At 37.4% G+C, this 27,609-nt stretch overlaps 1 protein-coding gene across 3 annotated transcripts in view; it reads right to left on the reverse strand.

Moving 5' to 3' along the window:
• LOC5565109 overlaps positions 1 to 27,609 on the reverse strand; it is a 623,899-nt gene that overhangs the window by 201,331 nt on the left and 394,959 nt on the right. The window contains exon 1 of one of the 3 annotated variants that reach the window (XM_021840462.1): positions 15,197 to 15,275. The exons of the other annotated variants lie outside the window; for them this stretch is intronic. The gene's annotated coding sequence lies outside the window, so the exon portion shown is untranslated. Of the gene's footprint in view, positions 1 to 15,196; positions 15,276 to 27,609 lie in introns of those variants that run through there. 3 annotated transcript variants of the gene reach the window in all.

Below are 27,609 nucleotides of genomic sequence, written 5' to 3' on the forward strand. Positions count from 1 at the left end.
GAGATTATATCAGGAGTTCCTATAGGAAAGCCATCAATATTTCTTCTAAGAATAATATCCTTTATAGATTTTATCAGGAGTTCCATCAGGAAACTTATCAGGAATTCCTCCTGAAATTTCATGAGGAGTTCATGTAAGGATTCTTTCAAAAGTCCCTTCAATGATTCCATCAAGAGTTTCTTCAACAATATCTTTGTTTTTCTCCAGGGATTCCATCAAGAGTTCCTTCAGAGATTTCACCTAGCATTTCTTCAGAAATTCTATCAGAAATTCCTCTAGACATTATAACAGGAGTTCCCCGCCACGAAGATTCGTCCAGGAGTTTCTTAGGGGGTTCTATCAGGAGTCCCTTTTGGAATTCCTTCGGAAATTCCTCTAGGGATTCCATCAAGAGTTCGATTGGGGATTTCATTAGATGTTCGTCTAGGGATTCGTTCAGCGATTCCATCAGAATTTCCTATAAGAATTCTATCTGGAAAACCTTTAGAGCTTTCATCAGAGTTCTTCTTGGGATTTCATCAGGAGTTCTTCAAGGGATTCCATCAAGAGTTCCTACTGAGGTTTCACCAGGAATTCCTCTAGAGATTCTACCAGGAGTTCCTCTAGTAGGCCATCAATATTTCTTCTAGATGGAGTTCCATCAGGAAAATTATCAGGAATTCCTCCAGAAATTTCATGAGGAGTTCATCTAGGGATTCTATCAGAAGTCCCTTCAATGATTTCATCAGGAGTCCCTTCAACAAAATCTTTATATTCCTCCAAGGATTTCATCATGAGTTCTGTCAGAGATTCCTAGCATTTCTTCAGAAATTCTATCAGGAGTTCCTCCAGAGATTATATCAGGAGTTCTCCGAGGAATTCCATCAGGATATCTGGAGTTCCATCAGGAATCTCATCAGGAATTCCTCCAGGGATTTCATCAGGCGTTCCCATAGCGATTCCATTAGGAGTCTTCAAGGGATATCATCAGGAGTTCCGCCAATGATTTCATCTGGAGTTCCTGCAAGAATACCTTTAGGAATTCCTACAAGAGTTTCATCAGGAGTTCCTTCGAATTCCATCAGGATTTTCTCCAGGAATTCCATCAGAAATCATCATTAGTTTCTTCAGAAATTTTAACAGGAGTTCCTCAAGAGATTATGTCAGAAGTTTCTTCAGAGATTCCACCTGGGATTTCTCCAGGGATAACATCAGAAGTTCTTCTAGGGATAACATCAGGAGGTCTTCTGGGAATTACATCAGGAGTTCTTTTGGGGATTTCAAGAAGAATTCCTCCTGGGATTCTATCGGAAGTTCCTCCAGGAATTCCATCAAGAGTTCCTTCAGAGATTCTTAGCATTTTTTCAGTGATATTATCAGGAGTTACTCCAGAGATTATATCAGGAGTTCCCCGAGGAATTCCATCAGGATTTCTTCTAGGGATATCATAAGGAATTTCTTCAGGCATATCCAGAGTTCCATTAGGAATCTTATCAGGAATTCCTCCAGGGATTTCATCAGGAGTTTCTATAGCGATTCCATTAGGAGTCTTCAAGGCATTTCATCAGGAATTCCTCCAATGATTTCATCTGAAGTTCCTGCAAGAATATCTTTAGGAATTCCTACATGGGTTCATCAAGAGTACCTCAGAAATTTAAACAGGAGTTCTTATAAAGATTCCATCATGAGTTCCTCTGAAGATTATATCAAAAGTTTCTTCAGAGATTCCACCTGGAACGTCTCCAGGGATTACATCAGAAGTTCTTCTAGGGATAACATCAGTAGCTCTTCTGGGAATTACATCAGGAGTTCTTATAGGGATTTCAAGAAGAATTCCTCCTGGGATTCTATCGAAAGTTTCTGCAGGGATTCCACCAGGAGTTCCAACAGAGTTTCAACAGGAGTTCCCAAGGGATTTCATTAGGAGTTCTTCTTAGGACTTTATCAGGAGTTCCTCTAGGGATTCCATAAGGAGTTCCTTCAGAGATTCTACCTGGATTTTCTACAGAAGTTCTACCACGAGTTTCTCCAATGATTCCATCAAGAATTACTCCAGAATAACATCACAAGTTCTTCGAAGGGTTCCATCAGAGGTTTCTCTATGGATTTCACCAGGAGTTCTTCAATAGATTTCTGCAGGGATTCCATTAGAAGTTTTTCATGGATTTGAGTATAAAATCCTCTTGGGATTCCATCAGAAGTTCTATCAGGGATTCTAAGAACTGTTCATTTAAGAAAGTGGACACATTTTGGTGTAAAAATTCCATAAAAAAAAACAAATAAAACTTCGTTTTATTGTGTACTCAAGTGTTTATTTTGACAGCAGACAAAAGTTGACTTCAAAAAAATTATAAATTCCATGCGATGGGTCGGATTGACATGCCGACACGCATTTTTTTTCTGCACAAACGTGTACAGTAAAACTGTCGTTCCGAGATTTGGCTAAAATCGCGAAGTGTCTAAATTGAATTTTTTTTCATCGCTGTGGCGAAAACAGATATTCCTGACGACGTACGATACATCCCAACACAAACTTTGGGAAAAAAAGATTTGGTATGGTATGCAAATTGCTCCTGCGGTATGAAAATACTACATATTTCACGACGAGTTCAATTAACGGCAAAAATCACAGAACTGAATGCATTAAAAATAGCTTCTGCCCATTTACTGAAAGCATACCATGCCTCCATTGTTTTTGTCAGACCTAGCATAGCTAGCTACTTTGGAGATGCTCAAGAAGGAAAAAGTCGAATTTGTAGAAAAATGATCGAATCCATCAAATTTCCCAGAACTACACCCCATTGAAACATATTGGGCAATAATCAAACGGCATCTTAAGAAGGATGGAAGAGAAGCAAGCTCCATCATTTTTTTTTTAAGAAAATGTGCAGCACAATGAAAAGTTACGGAAAAAGTTGTGCAGAACCTTATGGGAGGTATCAAGAGAAAAGTAAAAGCATTCTCCAGAAATGCTCAATAAATGTTCAAATTTATGTGAATTTGGTCGAAATTACGTTGATTTTCATGTATTTCAGGTAAACTCATGAATTTGTTGGAAAATAAACAGCTTACTGCAAAAAAAAACACGTGTCCACTTTCTTAAATGAACAGGCTTTTTCAGAAATTTTCAAAAGGTTCCTTCAGGAATCCCTCTAGGGTTATTCTGGGTTCCATTAGACAATTTATTACGAATACTTCCTGATATTTATTAAGGGATTCAACCCGAATTCCCTTCCAAGGGTTTCTCTAGAAAATTCTTCAAGAGATTTATCCAAGAACTCTTCAAGGTAGTCCTCCAGGAATTCCTAAAGAGATTTCTCCCGGAATTAATGAAGGGATATCTCACAAAATTCCTGAAGAAATCAATACTCAAGGAATTTCTCCCGGAATATCTCAAGGATTATCAGGAATTCCTTCAGGAAATTTATCAGATATTTCTGGTAAGGGTTCCATTACCGAAATTTTACAAAGGATTCCCCGCGGAATTCACCAAGAGATTCCTTCCAGAGTTTCTCAAGTAATCAATCCCGAAATTTCTCAAGGAATTCCCCCGGATTTTTCAAGGAATTTCTCGCGGAATAACTACAGGGATTCTTGAGGGTTTTCAGGAAATCCTCCAGTGATTCTATCAGAAATATCTTATAAGAGTTTCACCTATAATTTGTAAATCCACCAGTATATCATCTAGTGGCTCTATCAGAAGTTCCTCCTGGGATTCAAAACAGAAATTCCTGCAGGGATTCCTCCGTGGATTCCCCCAAGAAGAATTCCAATGATGCCATAACAAATTTCCTATGAAATTTGTCCACAATTTCCTATAGAGATTCCACTAGTAATTCCATCAGGGACTTAACTAGTGTTTTCTCTCATTATTTCACCTGTAATTCATCGCGAGAAAAGTTTTATGAGAAATTTCACAAGGAGTTCTTCTGGGGTCAATACTGGGAATATCACCAGAGTTTCGCTAGGATTTCCAGCAGAAACATCTACCAGAGGGGCCCAGATAGCCGTAGCGGTAAACGCGCAGCTATTCAGCAAGACCAAGCTGAGGGTCGTGGGTTCGAATCCCACCGGTCGAGGATCTTTTCGGGTTGGAAATTTTCTCGACTTCCCAGGGCATAGAGTATCTTCGTACCTGCCACACGATATACACATGCAAAAAATGGTCATTGGCATAGTAAGCTCTCAGTTAATAACTGTGGAAGTGCTCATAAGAACACTAAGCAGAGAAGCAGGCTCTGTCCTAGTAAGGACGTAACGCCAGAAAGAAGAAGAAGAAGAAGAAGATCTACCAGAGTTTCGCCAGAAGTTCAACTATAAAATACTTCAAAGGTTTTACTACGATTTTGCATCATTATCAGATGCGGATTATCAGAAATTCCTCCAGGGAATCTTCTGATATTTACTCAGAGGATCAAACAAAACGTTTTTTCTGAATGCCTTCAGGATAAATTCCTAAAGTGGACCTGAAAGATTTTTTTTTTATTTCTTAAAAACTGATACGAATGCACCATCTTAATGGTGTAAAGTATCGTTAAACAAAATAAAAAAAAAAATCTTAAAAAATCCATGGAGCAATTTCTTGAGAAATTCTTGGAGATATCACCAAAGAAATCACATGAGAAATTTCCTAAGGAATTCCCTGGAGAGTTTCCTTAATATGTTTCTGGAAGGAATTTTGAAACAATCTCTGAAGGAGTTCCTAAAACATTCTCTAAGGTAATTCCTGGTAGATTCCTTGGAAAAAAACCCTTCAAGAAATACTGAATGGAATTTATGGATAAATTCCTTTAGGAATCCTCAGAGAAATTTATGGTAGATTGTTGCAGAAATCCCAGGACGAATGTCTCGTAAAGTCCCTTCAGAGAGACAAGGAAGAATGTATAGAGGAAACACTGATGAAATTTATAAAACAATTTATTGAAAATTCCCTAAAAGAATACCAGAAGATAACCTGGGGGAACGTCTCAAAAGTTGCAAGCGGAATCTCTAAAGGAATTCCTGCTGATATCCCGTGTACAAAGTTTTGATGAATTTGCAGTATTTCTGGTGGAATCCCTGAAAGTGTTCTGGTGGAATTTTTGGAGGAAGTCTTGGTGGAATCCCTGGAGGAACCAGATGAATCCTTGGATAAATTCTGGGTAGAATCTGTTTGAAAATGCCTGAAGTTTCGCTGGAGGAATTCTTAAATAAATCTTTGGAGAACCTTTTGGTTGAATTCCTGAAGGAATTATAAATGACTGCAGAAATCACTTGGGAAGTTTTTGTATAGATTCCTGGAGAAATCTGCAGAAAAATGACTAGAGAGAATTGCTGAAGAAATTATTGGTGGAATTTTTGATGCAATCCTTGTGGAATTTACGGAGGAATCCTATAAGCAAGCCCTGAAAAAAGTCCTGGTGAAATCCTTGGCGAAATTTCCGATTATGAGTTTCTTGAATCCTTTGAGAAGTAGCTGAAAGAATGCGTAATGTGATTCCTGGGTAACGCGTGATTGAATCCTTGGAACTAACTTCTAGAAGCATTGCTGAATAAATCTTTCAAGAAATTGGTATTGCAATCTCTGGAGAAATTCTAGGTGGCAGCCTTACTAAAGTAATTACTTGAGGATTTTTTGTGGACAGATCTTTCAAGGAATCAGTGGAGGAAATCCACAATAGTTTGCAGAGGAACCATTGAAGGAATCTCTGGAAAAAATGCCACCTTAATATATGTCTAAAGAATTTTCCCCGAAGCAATTTCTGGTTGAATCGGTGGATACATTTCTAGAGGAATTATTGATAAAATTCCTGGTAGAATTCCAGGATTTTTTTGTGGAAACCTGAGTATAACACATGGATTTCTAGAAAAAGCTTCAAAGTAGAATAACTAGGGGAAACCACCAAATTCTGGATAGAATGTTTGAAAAAAAATTCCATAGCCATTCCCATATCAATGACTGCTCAGAATATTCCCCTAAAGAGACCATTCATAATTTCAGGGTTTTTTCCGGAATATTTCGTGCAAATTATAACTGGAATTTCTCATCAATATCCATTTTTTCCGATACTTAAATGTTGAAAGTTCTGCTCTTCCTCACTGCGATTATTATCAAAAAATAGTAGAAATCCCCCACAGCCACAGCATTCGAAAAAATAACAATCACATATTCACTAGGCTCTCGGCAAGTCTGAAAAGATGCGAACAAATATCGTGTTGCTGCAACCTCGTTTGACAGTCGGTCAAACGGTTGCAACAACATAAATCGGTTTGACTAACTTGGGGGCGCAGTCAATGTTGCTCAAACCGTTTGAGCGTCTGTGGGCTGCATTACATTTCAAATTTCCCATAAAGCGATTCTCAATCCTATCAGCTCCACTTTCAATTATTAACGAACCGACTGGAATATATAATTTGATGTTAGCATATCTTTGCCAACAAAACTTGATGTTGACAATGCTCTCGAAACTTTAACAAATTCCATTGTTGAAGCAATGGGTAAGTAAACCCGTAATTATAGACGATGTCCTTGAATTCTTGGTCTGTCTCAAAACGTGAGGAGAATGCAATTTCAACGCACACACCTAAGACTAGAAACCATTGAAATTGTTACTTGTGATCTCATCGAAAATTTTCATTCGACCTTTTGACCACAATCCGACCTCATTCGAACTCATCGTGCTCATGTTCCATTTTTGTCATGATTCACCATTTATGACAGCTTTTCGAGATGAATTGTTCCGAATTTGCATTTCCGAATAAAAACACTCGCCGGCCGAAGCGGTTGCCTCAGCTTCCATCGGTAGGCCAAGAGATTACCCACTTTGACTGACTGCTGTGCGGGTTACCAATAATGGTTACAAAAATACGAACAACAAGATGAAAAGCTGGCAACGCGTTCTTAAATGGGCAACGTTTGCAAATCCCAATCGGATTCGAATTTCGCGGATATGTTATGGGCAGCCGTCGATGAAGGGGGTGGGGGGCATCCGATTTCGATGCATTTCTGGTATTTTATTTCTGTTGAAAGGCTTTCCGTTGATCCCTCCGGTGAAAAAGCGATGGGAGGAAAGGCCGCTCCATTGGGCTGGAAATTTTAATTTATTTGTATTAAATTGTTTGGCATTGTGTCGGGCAATCGAGAAAAGCGTTTGTCGAAGTTGTTTTTTTGGAAGTGGAATCTTTGGTTTGCATTATTTGAGCAATGTTGATTTTGCGATGCGTTTGATCGCCGGGGTGAAAATCAACTGTTTCGTTTTGGTATCAAGGAATTGTTATTTGATTTGCGCAAAGGGATTCCGCTTACAATGAATTGCATTTCGAATGTTTTGGGAACGCAATAATTGAAAAAAGAAAACGATTGATAGTAGCATTCTATCTGAACATTTTTTTACTTTTGTTGAGTAAATTGATCGTATTGCGTTTTTGTTTTGAATGTGCAATCTATCATTGTTTCGATCATGTTTTTTACATACTTCGTAAATAGGCACATAAAAAAAATTTAAAACATCGGGGAAAGAATCCACTAAAGCTTTTGAAAAAAATTTGCTTAAATTTCTACAACGAATTAGCAAAGAGCTTACCAAGGAATGATTTTGCGAAGGATCTGGAGAGGATGAACATTAGTAATCAGGGTAAATACTTTTAATATAATTTAGAATCCAGGAAAACATCATCAGGAGAACGCCATAAATCTTCCTAGAAAGGATCTCCTAAGATATATAAAATGTCAAAAAAACTGCCAAGGCTGGTGCCCAGAATCACTTGCAACGATAGTAAAAGTTGGAATGAAACTATCAAGGGTCGTAATTAAACCCAAAGAAGATCTTTTAATTGAATTTTATGCTAATCTCTAAAATATTTCAATATCGTGATGAAAGTATTCGAAATAAATATATATTTAGATGGTTTACCGAAATTTCAATTATATATCTGGTAGAAATCTTGGAAGAATTAGAAATATAATCCTGCAACTTTATGTGTATAAGTGGAGGAATTCTGGAAGAAAATGATTAATGTGTAAAGTGGAGTTTTGTCAAAAAATATTTTGTTATTTTTCTTGTAACGTTTGTGAAGAACTGTTTCGTAAATTTCTGTTAGTTCTGTTATAATGAAGAAAACATTTTTTAGATTGTTTATTGGAAATAATTGAAGCATTTTTTGTTCAATTAACAGCGCAAGAGAATTCATTATCGTTTCGACTCATATTCCGAAAAATTAAGGCCATCAGTGACTTCAAATGCATCTAATAGGCACAATTCAGCTGGTATCTGTGAAAATTTAAATAAGGTACCGCGGGGCAAGTGAGAATATGGGGTAAGTGGGGCGTTTTGTCATAGCTCAACTAGGAAAAGTTTTTCTTGGGAGTATTCTTCTAGAAAGTTGAAGATACAATGACAAGGAATGTATTTAGTACTGAACATATTGTTATTTTTATTACCATGTGGTTCATGTAACAGTTGTCAGTTAAGCGCCATTTTCAACTTGCATGACAAATTGTGACACGTTCCACGTCTTACATTGACTCGCTAAAAATAAATGTGTTTTAAATCGAATTTCCATCAGTATGCTATAATTTTGAGTATTATTACAAGCTGCTAACGCTAAACCAGTATTTTGTTTTCATTTCATATGAAATTTTCGATGGTCTATCTTACCCCAGAATATATTTGTACCTGGGGTAAGTGGGACCTATCAAAACAAAAACCAGAATCAAAACTTTTCGTACACGTTCCATACATTCTCCTAGAGAGTAGCACTAAAACATTCAAACAAATGATTTTTATCAAAAAAGATCAACCTCAAATTACGTAATTGCATAGGAGGGAGAAGAAAAGTGTTATTATTCTTTATTTTTAAATTTATTTTTTATTTTTGAAATACGACTTCAAAATTGAACAAACACAAAGAAATGCATCATGAGAACGATTACTTTTCTATTTTATTTGAACTTTATTTGTTATTTCTACCAAATTAAGTAGAGATGGAAAACAATTCCACCCCATAAGGTGGTTTTCTGCCATGCATATATATAATAACAAAACATATTTATAATTTCGTCAATTATTGATTGTTTATGTTCTACATTTTAATTAACAACTTATAAATGATATATTTTAAACATGTTTAATACCTCTTTACGCTTTTATTGAGGAATTTTCAGTTAATATTAAATGTTATTAAAGTTAATATTAAATACTATTAAATAAAGGGTTTCTTCCTAAAACGTAACGTATTTTATGGTTGATCCCTTATGTACATCAAATATGTACTTAAAATTAAAAATCTATGAATTATCAATCCTATTATTGTAATGGTTGACTTACTGATGTGGATTGACGCATGAAACTGGATGTGTCCCACTTGCCCCGCTTAGCGAGGCAAGTGGGACCATTGGCTCATTCTAAAACTTTCTTCCAAGGTTTTCACAATTTCGAAATTATTCGATTAGTTTCATGCACACACCAGCAAATATGTTGCCAAAACGTGATTGTGTTGTTGGATTTGAAAAATATTGACATTTGAAAATTTGATTGAACAATTTGTTTGAACTATCATTTTTTTCGTTCCCACTTGCCCCGCGGTACCTTATCTCAGCAAAGTCCAATTGCAAGAGCTGATAAAAATGTTTGTTTAATCTTGTTTAATATTGTTTTAACGTTAAAGTATGAAACAACATTTTGAATAAAATGCCAAATTCTGTTCCGTATAGGGTGTCCCAGAAAGTATGCACATGATTTGGATAACGAGAATCAATATATATTCTCAAACAAGTAAATATTTGAATCTTTGAAAAAAAAAATCATTGAGAAGCTCTGAGGGATGTCGTTGTCGGTAGAAATCATTGAAGGAATTTTCTGGAAAAAATGTGGGAGTTCGCAAAGGGAATCGCTGTCAGAATTACTGGTACAAATCCCAGGAGTAATTCTTTGAGGAATCTCCGGGGGTATTCATGGAAGAATTTCCGGAAAATATCAGAATTTCTTTCTTGGTGAAATATTTGAAAAATGCCATGTAAGAAGTATTGAACTCAATGTAGAAGTTCTCGAAAATATTTCTTGTTCCTTGTCGAAATGATCTTAGAAAAATTCCATGAGAAATACATTAACTAGGTTATGGAGAAATCCCTGAGGGAATGCTTTGAAAAATTCCAGAGACATCTTCGAGGAACCCCTGGAAGAGTCTCTGCAGGATTGGATTTTTTTTATGTAAAGGTGAAATCTATGGAGGAATTACTGAAGTACCTACGGTATATTTCTAAAACAAAACCTCCTATTTTTTAGTAGTGAAATTTCTCCATAGCAATTGCTTGAAAAATAACGGATAAAAAGGAATTCTGTCAAAGAATCCCTGAAAAAAAAAATCCAAAACAAAGGGATTAGCTTCAGAGTTTCTTAGAAGAATCCATGGAGAATTCCTACAATACTCTTAGTTGTACCCTTTTCGAAAATATCTGAAATATTCCAGGGTTTAATTTTTGAAGAAATTCTTCAAAGGATTTAGAACATCCTTTGAATCAGTGAATTATTTACAGTTGAAATGTTCCTAAAGAAATTCGTTAAGAACTCCCTGGAGGAGCTTCTGGAGTAATTCCTGAGTAAAACCTAGCACAAATTTCTAAGAAAAAATACTGGGGAAATCCCTATAAAAATTGAAGAAAAAACTCTTGGAGGAGTCCCTTGTGTAACTCTGAAGAAATCCCATGCTGAATACTCGGAGGAATCTCTGGAGGAATATTTGAAAAATTTCAAGAAATGGGATTCAGATATCTGTCCAAGTGAAATCTTCGAAGGAATTACCGAAACGCCTGAATTGTTTCGAGAAATCCCAATTTTTTTAAAGAAATCTTTGGAAAAATTACTAGAGGTTTCTTTAGAGGAATTTCTGGGAAATATCTGAAATATTTCTTGGAGAAATATTTTAAGGAAATCCTTGGAGAAAGTACTGTAAGCCCTGGAGAAGTTTTCGAAAATATCTCCGAATTAATACCTGGGGAGATGAAGAAATTGGTTTATAAATTTCTGAAGAAGCTCGTGGAAGAATTCCCGGAGGAATCCTTTTGAGAAAATCCTTAGAGCAATTTCAAAATAAAGAATTTTCAGATAGAATTCTACGAGAAATTTTTGGGGCTGTCTCTGGAAGAACTCGCTGAGAAATTTCTGAAAATTATCTGAATTATGTATCAATAAAATATTTGAAAGTATAACTTATATCTTCGGAGGAGTATTCGAAAAAAAATCTGAATGTTTACAAGGCGAAAAAGGAATTCCTTGAGAAATCTCTGGAGGATTTTCTGGAGGAATACTGTGGAGGTATCTCTAGCGACATGAATTTCTGGAAGAACCCTGATGAATCGCTGCCTAGAGGAACCTCCGTGGAAATTTTCGGAAGAATCTTTGGTAGAGTTTCTGGAGTACTCCCTGGATGAATTTTTGGTGGGTTATATTTAAATTATTTCTTGATCAATTCTTTGAAGAAATTTATGGAATATCCGAAAAACTTCTTGAGAATTTCTTTTATTTCCTGGCAAAATGATCTAAGAAAAAAAATCCTCAAGAAATATTTGATGTATATTTTGGAAGAATTCCTGAGGGAATCCCTGAGAAAAGGAGAAATCCCTGAAAGGTTCGCTTGAGGAACTCCTGGACAAATTGAAAGCATAAATCTTGGAAGAGCCCCTGGAATAACCCCTGGTGAAATTCTAGAAGAATTCAAGAAGAATTGGGAAAATTACTTGAGGAGTCTCTGGAAGAACTTGCTGGGAATTTTCTGAAAATTATCTAAATTATGTCTGGATAAAATATTCGAAAAAAATTCCGAAATCCTTGGAGAAGTTTTCGAAAGAATCTCTGAATTATTCAGTGGCGAAATTTCCTTGAAGGAATTCCTTGAGAAACCTCTGAATAATTTTCTTGAGGAATACTGTGGAGGTATCTCTAGAGACATGAATTCCTGGAGTAAGCCTCTATGAACACCTAGAGGAACCTCCGTGGGAATTTTCGGAAGAATCCCTGGAAGAATTTTTGGTGCAATTTCTGGAATATTCCCTGGATGAATTTTGGGTGAGTTATATTTCTATTATTTCTTGATGATTTCTTTGAAAAAATCCGAAATTCCTGGAATATCGGGAGAAGTTTTCGAAAACATCTTTTACATCCTGTCAAAAAAATCCTCAGGATGCCTTTGAAGTGGAATTTGGAGGGATTCACGAGTGAATCCCTGAAAAAATGAGAAGTCCCTGAAAGATTCTCTTTAGCAACCCTGGACAAATTGAAAGAGTTAATCTTGTAAGAATCCCTGGAGGAGTTCCTGTTGAAATTTTAGAATAATTTAAGGTGAAGATGAATCGAAGCCAAACCTCAAATTTTCAAGAGCACAAATCTGGTAACCAAACATCCGTTCAAGCTGAAAACCTAATCGATTGGTCACTAGCTGGGTGTGACCAGCTCAAATGGGTGTTCGGTTCTCCAGATTCGTGCTCTTGAAAATTTGAGGTTTGGCTTCGATTCATCTTCACCTTAAGGGGAAAAAATTCTCGGAGAAATTTTGGGAAAATATATGAATTATGTCGAAGGGAAACCTATGAAGGAATAACTGAAATCTCTGGAGGAGTTTTCGATGAAATCTCTGTATTTTCAAGTAGTGAAATTCACCTGGAGCGATTCCTTGAGAAATAGCTGAAGGAATATCAAAAGAATTCCTGAAAAATTTATCTGGAGGAATCTCGGAGGAATCTGTGGAGGAATCTCGTGAGTTTGTAGGAGAATTTCCTTTCGGATTTCTTGGAAGAATCTCTGGAGAAATCTGTGAAAGAATTCAGGAAGCAGTCTTTGGAAGAATCCTTGGAGACATTTCGGGAAAGTATCTGAATTGTGTCAAAGTAAAATCTTTGAATGAATTACAGAAGTCCTTGGAAGAGTTTTTGAAAGAATCTCTTTATTATTTGGCGGCAAAATTTCCCTAGAGAAATTCCTTAGGAAGTCCTTGAATGATTTTCTAAAGGGATTCCTGAAGAAATTGCAGATGAAATTCCTGGTTGAATTTGTGGAGAAATCTCTGAAGAAGTCTAGTTCTTCAGGAGTTCTTTGTTGAAGGATTTTCTGGAAGCATTCCTGGTGGAACTCTGGAGGAATTCCAGGTGAATTTTTCGGAGATATTCCTGGAAGCAGGCTTGATAGAAACTCCTCTGCGATGCAAAGAGGAGGCGATTTTGCCTTTTTTTTGAGGAGTAAAAAATAAACTCAAAATTTTCAACACAGATCCTCAAGCAATTCGAGTGAGAGTGCAGAAAAATGCGAGGATTTTTTTCAGGCACTCTCTCTCTCGTTGCGATGTTCACCATCACTCACACTTCAAACGAACTCTCGAGTCTGCCGCCCGACCAGACAGTCCTCGGGGAGTTGTGAGAGCACCCTTTTTTGATGGAATTTTACTCGTTTTTTTTGTGCTGCATCTTCCTTGCTCATTTTTCGTTGCCTCTCTGCTTATTATTTTTTCGCTCCCTCGCAAAGAGGCAAGGGCAGCACGCTGCTCTAGAGTAAGTCACCGAACTCAGATGTTATTGAGGAGAATTATCAAGCCTGCCTGGAGGAATCCTTAGAGAAATTTATGGAAACTGTCTGAACTATGTCTAGGTGAAATCTTTGAAGGAACTACTGAAATCCTTGGAAGAGTTTAAAAAAAAATCTGAATTTTTTAGTGGTGAAGTTTTTTAACACCAATTCCTTGATGAATAGCCATAATGGAATCCATGTAGAAGTTTCTGGAAAAAAATAAGGTACTTTTTAGAGAAACAACAGGGGAATCCCTGGAGGAATGCTGGAGGAGTCTCTTTGAGAATTCAGAAGAATCTCTCGAGAAATCTGTTGAAGAATTTTTAGAGGAGTCTCTATATGTGTCATTGGAAGAATTTCTAAAAAAATTTCTGAAAAATTACTTGATGAATTTTTTGAAGAAACCATTGAAAGAGAGAAACCATTGCATTCCCTTGGTGAGTTTTCGACAAAAATCTATGAACTATTGCCTTCGTATTGACTCTTGAGACATTTTTAGACAAAACATTGGAGAAAAGCGTTTTTACTCGGATATGGTTTATACATACTCTTCCCAGTTATTGTTGATATTGAATTTAAATAAAACTGCGGTCAAATGGATGGAATTTGTTTTTATACTGGTGCTCTATTTCTTGGATCATTCGTACAATTAGACCAAAAAAATTGAGCACCGATAAAAAGAACTAAGTTTAAATCTTGAAGGAAGTTTTACTTAGTTTATGGTTGATAATGTTATGAGAAGTGTTTACCATTTTTCCGTTTTCCTCAATTTCTGCAATTATTAAATAAAAGTCTGAACTATCAATCCCATTCTCAATCTAGATCAGTTTTGATCTGGATGTAATGTTCCTGTGCATGAAAAACCATTTTTTCTACCACCCGATATACGAGTTATAAATGCCACTTTTTGTGATGAAAGCTACCAGATTAGAAGTCGTAGCTAATTACTAAGAAAAGCTCTTAAATCATCAAACTGAAGCAAGAAATGAAAGCGAAAAATGTGTCACCTTCCCTATGTGTTGCCCTTAATCAACATTTTAATTTTTAATTTATCGCTTTGACGGGCTCTGAGGGAGTTCCGGGAGACACAGTAACACCACCCAGGAGAAAAACAAATAGAAGTCTTCCAAAGCGTTGCACTTTCGTTACTTTCGGTAGCTACAAGTCAACGAACGCTGATGGGAAATGTTTATGGCCCTGCCCAGCATCAGGCATCAGGCGTCAGGCAGTATGATGTAACAGAACAGCTGCCGACGCCGCCGGTTCAAATAAGGTAACTTCTGGGAAATGAGGGAAAACCGGTATGGGGGGGAAATGTGGTGTATTTTGTGGTTTCTGATTAAGGCCTTAACGGAAAGTAGGTCGACGAACGTTGAAAAGGTTTCCCCTGGGAGAGGTGAAAGATGTGTAGAATAAAGAGCTTAATGTTTGAAAACGATGGGCATAAACTTGGATCCAAGATATAGTTGAAGAGGTAGAGCATTTTTTATAAGATTTACAAGATGCTAGTCGAAAACTTACTTTCTTAAAAATTGATTTGTTCTCAAATTTGCAAAATAAGCTTTGAAACAGAAAAGGTAAAAACGCTTGAATGGAGCACACCCTCACAATGATGACTTGAAAATGATTTTTGCGTAACAACTCTACCAGATGTCTCAGAATTCCCCTTGGACACACAATCTTACCTTCCTCACATCGAGCAAGTGTCTTTCTGTGGTGACGCAAGTGTCTCAACGTTATGTCCACGTCGTAAAACGGTTTTTACGACCGTTTGCAATTGTTTTACCTGAAATGGAATGAAACAGAGAAAAAAAAAACTCAAATCAGTACTCGCTGCAATTCCAAACAGTTTGCCATTTATTATCTGGCCGCATTCCCCCTAAGCAATTGCCCAACCCAACTTTCTTCTGGAAAAATTGCGTCTCGCTGACTGAACTGCGTCCAAGCGCCCGGGTAATGGCTCATTTTCGCAACAGAGTTGAAAAAAAAAGTATGACATTCAGCGCAATCTCGGCGTTCATCATCGCCCAGCAATCTAACCTCTCTAATCGACACACACTTAAAGCCACAGTTGAGGCCAAACGTATAAACTGCTTTTATTGTGCCTTTATTTGGGCGATAAAATGGAGTCCGCACCTCCGAATTAGGATTCGACCAACCAACAGCGGTATGTAAGGGTGTGTCGTCGACGGGTGTCCTTCTCCGAGCACTAAGTGACCCTCATTTTATGTTCAGTAAACGAAACTCATCTAAGTACCGTAAAAACGTTTTTTAACAGTATGAAACAGTCTCATGGTTGGACAATGTCACTTTTTTGCAATGAAATTCCAATTCTCCCGAAATATTAAGGGTATGCGATATGATTTTTTTTTTCGTGTCAATACGAAAAAAATGGCACAGGGAATTCATATCACCGCTTATAACTAAACGATACGATTTATTAAAATGCTTCGAGCCAATGTTATACTTATTTTAAACCGTACAAAAATTCCTGCAGAAGCTTCTAGCTATCGTCCAATCAGATTGCTTTCCTCCATCAGTAAACTTTTTGAAAAGGTCATTTTGAACAATGTCAATGAGTGTCAACATAAACGAAAATTAAAATTCCGTTAATTAACAGTTTGGATTCCGACATGAACATTTGACCACTCATTAACTCTTACGTGTAACAAATTTGATTCATTCCAACAAATCTGAAGGTAGTTCTACTGGTCTTGCTCTTCTAGACATAGAAAAAGCATTCGTGTTTAGCACGAAAGCTTAATCGTAAAATAAGTTTTTTTTTTAATTTTCCAACATACATTGTTGGAATAATTAACAGTTATCTGTCAAATCGTACACTCCAAGTGTGAAAGACTTCCGGTAAGAGCTGATGTTCCTCAAGGTAGAATTTTGGGACCAATATTATACATAATATCAACTTCTGACTTACCTGGGTTACCTCAGAGATGTCAAAAATCCTTGTTTGCGGATGACACAGGCCTCTCTGCCAAAGGACAAAGCCTGCGTGTCATCTGTAGCAGATTGCAAAAAAGTTTGGATATTTTTTCATCTTACTTGCAAAAATGGAAGATTTCTTCAAATGCTTCCAGTCGTATGCTGTACCAATATGGACTAGCTATTGTAATACCAGCAAGAAAGCTCTGCAGAGGATTTAAAATAAAATTTTGAAAATAGTTCTGAAGCTCCCTGGTCATATCTCGTGGAACATTACTAATAGGACCTATGTACAAATGAGAGATTCTCTCCTCTCTCGTTCTTTTTCGATTATAACAGTGGAATACTAAAGATTTTGGGAAATTTTTCACTATAGATCGAAAGTTAATTTTTTTGACTAGCGTTTCATACAAAAAACGCAACAGAAGAGATTAATGTGACTCAGTTATTATTGAAAGAGAAAGTAAACAAAGAGAGCCTCTCAATGTTAGATAGGTCCTTTAGTAATGTTCCGCGAGATATTATTCCCACTCCCACTTCCCACAACACCTTCAATCTCCACAAAATGTCAATAGGAATCCAACAAAATTCCCACAGTATTCCCACAAGATTCTCAAAGAACATCCATCGGGTTCTCACAGATTTTTTCCAAGATTTTCATACAAACCACACGAAATTCCGATAGGATTCTCATGATTCCCGCAGTATTTCTACATAATTCTCACAAAGTTTCAGCAAACAGCAGTTTGCTATTTTCGCAGCATTCCCACAACGTTTGCTCAGTATTTCAATAAAAATCACACACTATTCCCAGAGTATTACCACTGAAAGCCCAGGATTCTTACAGGAATCTAGGATTCCCATTGTAATTCTAGAATCCTCACTGGAACACCAGCAGCCAACCTGAAATATCAGAATACTCACTGGAATCCCAGGACCCACGCTGGAATCCCAAAATCCACACTGAAGTAATTGGATCCATACCGGAAAACCAGTACTCATACTGAATTTCCAGGATCTACACTGGAATCCGAGAATTCACCTTGGAATCGTAGTGTGAATCCAGGAATCCCATTATTCACCTTGAAAAACCAAGGATCCATGTTATAATCCCAGGATCCACACTGTAAGATCCAAAAAGGAATTTCAAGATCCACACTGGAAGCCCAAGATCCAAATCTGAACTCTAAAACTCCTCCCTAAAATCTCACATGCTACATTACCATTGACACAGTGCTATCCACATTACAGCTCCAGGATTCACACTGAAATTTAATAAACCACACTGGAATCTCAATTAAATTTGTTTTACCAAATTAGGATGATAATGTTGTCTAATAACACAGAACATCTAGATATAAGAAATCAATGTAATGGTTAAAATGATACTAACAATCCCAATATCTACATTAATCATAGGATCTACTGTAATGCAACAAAATCCACACTAGAATCCTTAGATCCACACTGTAATCCAGTATCCACATTGGAGTCCCAAGATGCATAATAGTGTTTCGGTTTGAAATCCCAGTATCCACACTGACACCCCAGGACCCACACTGAATATCCAGTATCCATACTGGAATCCTAAGATCTATACATAAAACCCAGGATTCACACTGAAATCCGCTGACCCACGCTGATTACCCAAAATCCACATTGGCTTCCTAGGATCTACACTGTAATTCTGGGATCCACACTGGAATCCCTGGACCTACACTGAAAACATAGGATCCACATTGAAATATCAGAATCCACAAGGAATCCTTGATTCTTAACTGGAATTCCAACATCCACACTGAAATCCTAGGACCCATATTGTATTTACTGAAATATGGATCCTGGACCTAGATTACCAGGATTCACACTGCAATACGAATATCAGCACTGGAATTTAAGGACCCACACTGAAATCTACTATGGATTCGCATGATCCATACTGAAATCCTAGTATCCCCACTCGAATATCTGTATCCACATTGGAATCCCGATATCTACCCCTGAATTTCAGCATTCACACTGAAATCAAAGATGATTAGAAAGTTAAAAGGTTCCATCTAAACATCTTTGCTGAAATCCTAGGATCTACACTGGAAAACCTTGTTTCACACTGGAACACGAGGATCCACACTTGGAATACTAGGATTCACAGGGGAATCTAAGGATCCACGTTGGAAATCCACTCAAAATTCAGTATTTCACATTACAATCCCAGGATTCACATCGAAATCTTACGGTCCACGCTTCAATTCCCTGATCCACACAGAAATCCCATGATCTACACTGGAAATCCAGGCTCACCACTAAAATCGCAGGATTAACACTGTAGCCCCAGTATTCATATTGAAATCCCATGATTCACACTGTTATCAAAAGATCCACACTGAAATACCAGAGTTCAGGCTGAAATCTCAGTATCCACACTGCGATTCCAAGATCCACTCTTAAATTCCAAGATTAACACATTAGTCCCAAGATTTACTCTTTTACCAAAAGGATCCACACAAAAATACCAAAATTCAGGCAAGAATCTCAGGATTCAAACTTTAATCCCATGATCCAAAATTGATCCTCGGGATTAACACGGGAATCCATACTGAAAGACTAGGGTCTACACAGAAATGCCAATACACTCATCAAGATCCACACTGTCACCCTACTATCCACATCGCAGTCCCAGGATTAACTCTGAAATCCTTCAATCTACATTACAAATCCAGAGTTCACACTTGAATGAAAGGATCCACACGGAAACACCGGTATCCACTTTGATGTCCATATTGAAATCCTGCGATCCACACTAGAATCACAGTATCTTCACTGAGTTTCTACGATCCATACTATAATCCCAGGATTCAAATCGTAATCATAGGATCAAATCTGAAATACCAGGATTCACACTGGATTTCCAGGATCTACACTAGAATCCTACGATCCACATCCACAGTGTGAATCCAAAGCTTCACACTGAATTTCGGCAATCCTCATACCAAAATTCCTATCCTGAAATACCAGGATTATTTCTGATCCTTCTTAAATCCAAGGGTACATTCTGAAAACTCAGAATTCGCCCATGGATCCCGGAATCCTCATTGGCTTTTAGGATCCAGTCACACATTTCATAAATAGATAACTGGGCGTTCGAGGTTTTTGATCTCAACATAGATCACTGGGCGGTAATGGGGTAATAGATCAAAGAATTAATTTTTCAGGAAACCAACCAAACTGTTAATATTTCACTCAGAACGTAATTTTCCAAGTGGGGTGAAACATATACTCAGAATGATTACACCTAAAATTTCCAAAAGATTTTGATTGATTCTCAAATAGACTCAGAGAAAATTCTAGATAAGATGAATGTAAGCAGTATTGGTGAAAACTAGGCGGTTAACATTTATTGACCAAGCATCTTCGAGAAATGCTTCCTTGCAAGTGGAATAAATCTATGATACAATTTGACAAAATATGTAATATTTTTATTGAAAACCCTTCGACTGTTTTACGAAAATTGACAAGTTAGGGAGGTATCGAGTTACAGAACATAAAACCAGTGCACCCAACTTATTTGTTTAAAAAAATCGTAACTCGCGAGCCATAAGAGATAGGAATTTGAGTTTTTTTTTCGCCAAAGTTGCTCCAAATCGATTGTTCAGGACCATTGTAGAACGTTGTATAGGCCAAAATGCGTCAGCAAAAAAGTCGTTTCCTCTTCTCGTCAATCATGCGGGCCACCCTAATTTCACATGACTGAAAAAAAAATGTTTAAAAATTATGGAGAAACTTTCCCGAAGACACCATACATCTAAAACTGACTGTTTAGGCGCAAACTATCTTGTCGTGGCTTTGGGATCAATGTGCAGTGCAACTGCGATTCAAGGGACCATCAAGGATGCCATGAAAGCTAACTTTTATTATGGTTGTCCAAGTCGATATCGAGATACAGAATATCGAGTAAGGGAGAGTTGACTGTATTTTGACTAAAGGCCGTACGGGACGTCATCACAATCATCCTATCCATTTGAAGAAGAAAATCCCAAGAACCACTCCATATATCGACGTGAAAAATGTATCACTATGATTCTATATATGTAGTGCACAACCCAATTAATTTTCAGCTCCATCGGTTCACTAAAACTCGAGATTTGCTTACACAAAGTTTTGATGATAATTGTTAGAGTGAGACAAATAGGGAAAATAACACGGTCTCCCGTGTCACCTTAAAAAAGCACCATAAGTTTTGTTTTGTGAGGTTTCGTAGTCGAAGCCCTTTTCAATAAGGTTTCTAAAGGTTCCATGATTTAGTATTGATAACGTTTCAAAAGCTTCCATAAGTCTTCAAAAGATTGTTTCTAGAGTTTCTAGGGTTTAGAGTCTAAGCTAAGGGACCTTCCTTAGCCGAGTGGTTAGAGGCCGCAGCTACAAATCAAAGCCATGCTGAAGGTGTCTGGGTTCGATTCCCGGTCGGTCCAGGATCTAATGGAAATTTCCTTGACTTCCCTGGGCGTTGAGTATCATCGTACCAGCCACACGATGTAGGAATGCGAACTTTGGCACAGAAAGCTATCAGTAAATAACTGTGGAAGTGCTCATAAGAACACTAAGCTGAGTAGCAGGCTGAAAAAGAAGTAAATTAAACCTAAATCCAATGAAAATTAAATAATGCAGTACTGAATTCCTCAAGTTTGAGGCAAATCAGACCCACGCAACTAAAAACTTATTTAAATGAGACTTCATTCACTTGAGTATCGTGACAAAAATTATTTGGAAATGGATAAATCAGACCAAAATCACTCAAAGATGAAGTGAATCAGCCCTGAATCTCCAGAAAATTGAGTCACCACTTGAATATAAAGTGAATCAGCCCTAAAATGCTTTATGAAGTGAATCACACCTGAGCAACTGGAAAATGTAGTGAAACAATACTGAATGACCTAAATTTTGGGTGAATCGAAACTGAACTACTTGAATATCAAGTATTTCATACTTGAAAAAGGTGAATATGAAGTAATTCAGACCTGAATCACTTGGATATGCAGTGAATCCGACATGATCCACTTGGATATGCAACGAATCTATCATGAATCTCTGGAATATGAAGTGAATCAGTTCTGAATCATTACAATATGGAGAGAATCAGACCTGAATCACGGGAACATAAAGTCAATTAAACATGAAGCACTTGAAAATGAAGTGAAACAGACATGAATCGCTTGAAATCATTTAAACATTGAGTGAATCAAACCTGAAACAGTTGAATATGAAGTGAATCACTTGGTTCCATATCCGCTCCATAGCGAATTAACCCTTTGGGGCCGGCGCGGTCATATATGACCGCAGTACAAAAAAGGCTGTAAAAAAAGAACCAATGAACAAATGTATATACTGTCTTCGGCAAAGTTGTCCCAAATATACTCTTTTATCAGAGAAAAATATGAAGTATATGCCTTTATGACCTAATTGACTACCTAGAACATCCTGAACATCCTGAAGTTTGGAAAATTGAACTATAAGTACATACGAAGCGTGAAATACTGTTTGTGAACATAAATGATGTTCAGGCTAGATAATACAGAACTACTCTTTTAACGAAAACACTATTTCACTTGCTTTGCTATGTCCTGGGATGTTCTAGGACGTCCAAACTGCCCTGAAGCACACTCTTTGAAATCTACAACCGTAACAGTAATTGTTTGGGTTAAAAACAATAACATTACAAATTCAAATAGAATCTACCAACCTCTGAGAATCTCAAGAGCTATTTCAAGGAACGTTTGTGATATTCCAGGCCCTTCAAATTACCCTGGAGTTCAGAACTTCAGGTCTACACTTGTTCCAGTAGTTATTCTCGCTAAACTGATTGAAGTTATATAATCTACAATGTTTACTGAACCTTGTCACGGATCAAAAGGCTACTTCAAGAAACGTTTGAGGTAATCCAGGCCCTCCAAATCACCCTGGAAATCTGAATTTCATGTCTACATTTATTCCAGTAGTATTTCTTGCTAAACTGGATGAAGTTATATAATCTACCATGTTCACTGTACTTTCGCACGTATCAATAGGATGTTTTAAAGAACGTTTGAAGTATTCCGGGCCCTCCAAATTACCCTGGAGTTCAGAACTTCAGGTCTACACTTATTCCAGTATTTTTTCTTGCTAAACTGAGTAAAGATATATAACTTACCAAGTTTACTGAACCTTGGCACGGATCAATAGGCTAATTCAAGGAACGTTTGGGGTATTCTAGGCCCTCCAAATTACCCTTGTGTTCGTAACTTCAGGTTTACATTTGTTTCAGTAATATATCTCACTAAACGGAGTGAAGTTATAAAATCTAACATGTTCACTGAATTTTCTCACGGATCAATTAGCTGTTTCAAGGAACGTTTGGGGTATTCCGAGCCACCCAGATTACTCCGGAGTTCAGAAATTCAGATCTACAATTGTTCTAGTAATTTTTCTTACTAAACGATGAAGTTATTTAATGTTCACTGAGCTTTCTCACGAATCAAAAAGATATTTCAAGGAACGTTTGGAGTATTCCAGGCCCTCCAAATTACCCTGGAGTTCAGAACTACAGGTCTTCCCTTGTTCCAGTAATTTTTCTTTCTAAACTGAGTGAAGTTATATAATCTACTATGTTGACTGAACCTTCTCATGGATCAATATGCTGTTTCAAGAAACGATTGAGGTATTGCAGATCCTTCAAAATTTCCCCAGGACTTCAGGACTTCAGGTCTACTATTTTTCCAGTAATATCTCCTTCTAAACTGAGTGAAGTTATATAATCTACCATGTTCACTGAACCTTCTCACAGACCAATTGGCTATTTCAAGGAACGTTGGTGATATTCCAGGCCCTCCAAATTACCCTGGAGTTCAGAACTTCAGGTCAACCCTTGTTCCAGTAACTTTTCTCGCTAAAATGATCAAAGTTTTCCCTTTGGGGCCGACACGGTCATTTATGACCGCAGTAGGAAAATGGCTGTATAAAAAGAACCAATGAATAAAATTTACTGTCTTCGGAAAAGTCCTTGCAAATATACTTCCCTGTCAGGGAAAAATTTTAGGTGTATGCCTTAATGTCCTACTTGGCAACCTAGAACATCCTGAACATGCAGAAGTCTGACAAATAGAATAATTAGTATAAAAGTAGTTTAAAATGCCTTTTGTAACTACAATCGATGTTCGTACTTGGTAATACATACCTATTATGTCAAGAAAAATGCTGCTTCACATGCCTTTTCATGTCCTGGGATACTCTACGACGTTCAGACCATCCCGAAGCTCAATTCTCGAAATTTACAGCAGTAGTTGCTTGCGCTAGAAGTAATCAGCGATGCCAGATTTCTTTGGAAATCATTCCGTAGACGAAAAGTGATAAGCGGGGGGAGAGATCCCCGGCATTGCAATTCCGTAGATTTCCGTTGGAAAAATCCATAAATTACCGTAGAATAATAAGAATTTCCGTAGCTTTCTGTAGAAAATATACATTTTCCGTAGAATTATCTTACGGATCCGTAGAAAGTGCTCAATTCCGTAGATCTACGTAAATTTCCGTAGATCTGGCAACGCTGCAAATAATAATATTTTCAACTCAAACGGAATCTATTGACCTCTGAGAATCTCAAAAGCTTTTCCAAACTATCCTGGAGCTCAGAACTTCAAATCTGCCCTTGTGGCAGTGTTTTTTTTCGCTAAATAGAGTTCAGTTATATAATCTACCAGGTTATATAGGGCCCCCATAGCCGAAGCTGTAAAGACGCGGGTATTCATCATGACCATGCTGAGGGTTCCGGGTTCGATTCCCGGTCGGTCCATATTTCGAAACCTTCGGCTCAAATAATATAAGTTCTTGTGATACTGAGCAACTTTGCCGAAGACGACATCTTTCTAAGTGGTCAGGCAACTAAGCTATGCGCAAAACAAAAATTCCATGCCCACTAGCGCCGCCTGGTGGCGTAATTGCATATCAGAATGACCACCGCATGTCAGCCCTTGAGCTACTGAGCAACTCTTCCGAAGACACCAACCTTCCAAAACATCAGGATCTAGAGATATCATATGTTACAAAATTTTGCATTCTTATCCCTCATGGTTCATATAGTGCAAATCAGAAAAAGCGCCCCTACCGGCCAAGTTCTCAACTAAAAGGATGATCCTCAACTCCTAAAGGTAGATCGTACTTAGCACTGAAACTTCGTCGAAGACAGTACTCTTTTGGCATACGAGATATTCAACAACACCCCCAAAGTGATGAAATCGCATAAGCCCTGGGTCTCCTATAACGCAGATTCCTATTACGCCCCCCAACTATGTGATAAATATGTAATGGATCAGATCTGAATCACTTGAATGAGACATGATTCTGGCCTTGAACACTTCTCTTTCCAAATGCCAAAGGCTTTCTAAACAACATTCTGTACATTCTATTTTATTAAATCATGAATTTTAATAACAGTCACCCTGCCATAACTTGATGTTCCATATCTCGACAAAGAGTTGAAGAATCAGAGTAGAAGTTAGTTTTCGTGACAACCTCGGACCTCAGTAATACTGATTATGTATTTTATAAGGGGATCAAGTTCAAGATGCTCAATTTCACATGCTGACTAGCGCCACCAACTAACTTTGTCGAAGACTCGAACTTTCTATCCTTATCTGGATGATGAGATAGAAGCTCATTTTATCTGCTCACTACCATCACCAAGCGGCAAAATCATGAATCAAATTACCTCTCTTCCGGGTGTCCTTGACATTCTGAATACATTTTCCGAAGACTTGAACTATCTATCTCATATGGATCACGAAATAGAACTTGCTTAAAATGCTCAAATTTACATGTTCCATCTAGCGGCAAAATTGCAAACCAAACTGTTTGCTTTCCGATTGTCCTTGATCTGCTGAACAACTTTGCTGAAAACCGCACCATTATAAATCATCAGTATATCGAGATATATCATCATGAATGTTCCTGTTTTGAGGTGATGCTAAACTTTTCAGGGTGATTCAATATTCAGCTGAGTGTTGCAATGCTTTTTCAAGCGAGTTCGTATTTATGACGGGTTATTCACACGTTACACGTGAAGTGAACACTTAAATTCTGAAATCGACCTCGGAAAACGTATTTGCCGAGAACCTAACAGCTGATATCTCAGTAATTATTCCCCGAATCTTGGTTAAAATTTTATCGAGATCTAGGTGAACGTCTACCGAATCTCAGTAACGTTCTTTGAGATTTCGGTAAAAAATAAGGATGTTGAAATCTCGGTAAAATAAGTACTGAGATTCAGTATCGAAAATTACCGAAATCTCAACTGATGGGTTCTTGGCGAAACGTTTTGCTGAGGTTGGTGAAAAAATTTAAGTGTGTGAGCACTAGAACTAATTTCCACTACAGCGGCGTGTAAGTTTCAAGAAAACCGAAACTCCTGGCGAAGACCCCGCCACAAGCTCAATCGAAACGTCAAAAAAGTAACACCGCAAAAAAACTAAAATGTTCTGATACTCAGCTAGAATTGGTCCACATCCGTCACGACTTGCGTCAAGTTGTCAATCCCGAGTGGCAATGTAGGCCAAAATCGTCTCTTTGCGCGCAGTGACAGACATCGTGAACGATTGTCGACGGCACAGATAGATGTCATACCGTCGCAGACGTCTACCATCGATCGCCATGAAAGTTGTGCCTTCAGTTCTTGGAGTGCTTTATTCCTTTACTTTGGAATAGTGCGGCGGAGGGACAGTTGGCATGGTGTATTGTGTATTTTAATGGCTTTCGGCTGTTATGCGCTTATTAGGGCAAATTGATGGTTTTGTAGCGGACAGCAGCTGCGACGGCGATGGCGAGAAATGGAACGGACATGCAATGGCCAAATGGATTTCGGTAGTAGGTACACATAAACAGATATAGTAGAGAAGGATATGGCTTTTGTATATTGCAATGCCTTGCATTGCAATATTCAACAGAAATTGGTTCGGAGATACTGAAAAGAAGCTAATTTTACCCGAAGATAAGTCAATTCGAAAGTACTTTGAAACTATTACTTATTCCATAAACAATACCACTGCACAGATAAATAGTTTTGCTTCAAAAAAATTAAACTTGGACACAATTTACATTTTGTAGTTGCTGTTTGAATTGAAAGTTCATACAGAGATTGTTATTGCTTTATTGTTCAACATTTTCAAATGGAATGGGGTAAATAAATGAAAACCGTATTCAGTACTTTACCATTGATTTCCACTAGAGTTTTGTATCCTTTGACAGATAAGCACATTTCAACCTCAACTGTAAGGCCGTCTTCAGTGTCGTGTACTAGACTCGACGAAGGGTGATAACCTTTTTAAGCTTAGTAGAGTATTTATTAAAACATCAATGTGGCGACGAAAAAAAAAATTCGAAATTCCATATGAGACAATAATGCTTTCATGGGAAGAATAGCTTTTCCTTAAGTCATCAAAGTATCTCAGTGTTGCTTATGAGCGAGCTTTGTGTTTGTGAGAAACTCTTGAAATAGGCATTTAGGACTCTCATAATCAAATTGCATTTTACCGCTAAATTTATGATTCATGTTTTCAACCGACATGAGTTCGAATTGAGTATTTTTGAGCAGTTATTTGGTACACCACTAATATTATAACAATTATCTTTATTCTGTTTTTTTTTTTCTGCGAATTAAGTTCCCCCTAAAGAAAAATACAATTTGAAGTGCGAATTTTGCTGAAATCTTCACCCATTATTGCGGACTTCAAAATCAATTATTGCAGGGAAGTCTAACAAAAAGCTCGCAGCTACAAACAAAAGTTGTTGGGCAACGCACCTGATAACACAGCGTAACAAAAATGACAGTTTTGCGTGTCTCAAGGATCAAATTATGTGTCTCTAGTAGATTTGGGGTTGCTGAATCTGGTGCCATTCTCAGAAATGTTCCAGCACGTCACAATTTTTAGCTGCAGGTCGCCAAAGTTGTATAAAACACTGGTTTTATTAATGTTTACATAAAATTTAAAGTACAATTTATCATACTTTTTTGTAATTTCATTCACCAAGCATGCAAAATAGAACTTGAACTTTCATTTCAGACATAATTTGATTGAAATTGCGCGATTAAATTTCGATTAAACCGATTTTTTCAACATGCTTGCAGTCTCCATACAAAATT

The sequence above is a fragment of the Aedes aegypti genome, chromosome 2, assembly GCF_002204515.2.
Source record: "Aedes aegypti strain LVP_AGWG chromosome 2, AaegL5.0 Primary Assembly, whole genome shotgun sequence".
Classification (NCBI taxonomy): domain Eukaryota; kingdom Metazoa; phylum Arthropoda; class Insecta; order Diptera; family Culicidae; genus Aedes; species Aedes aegypti.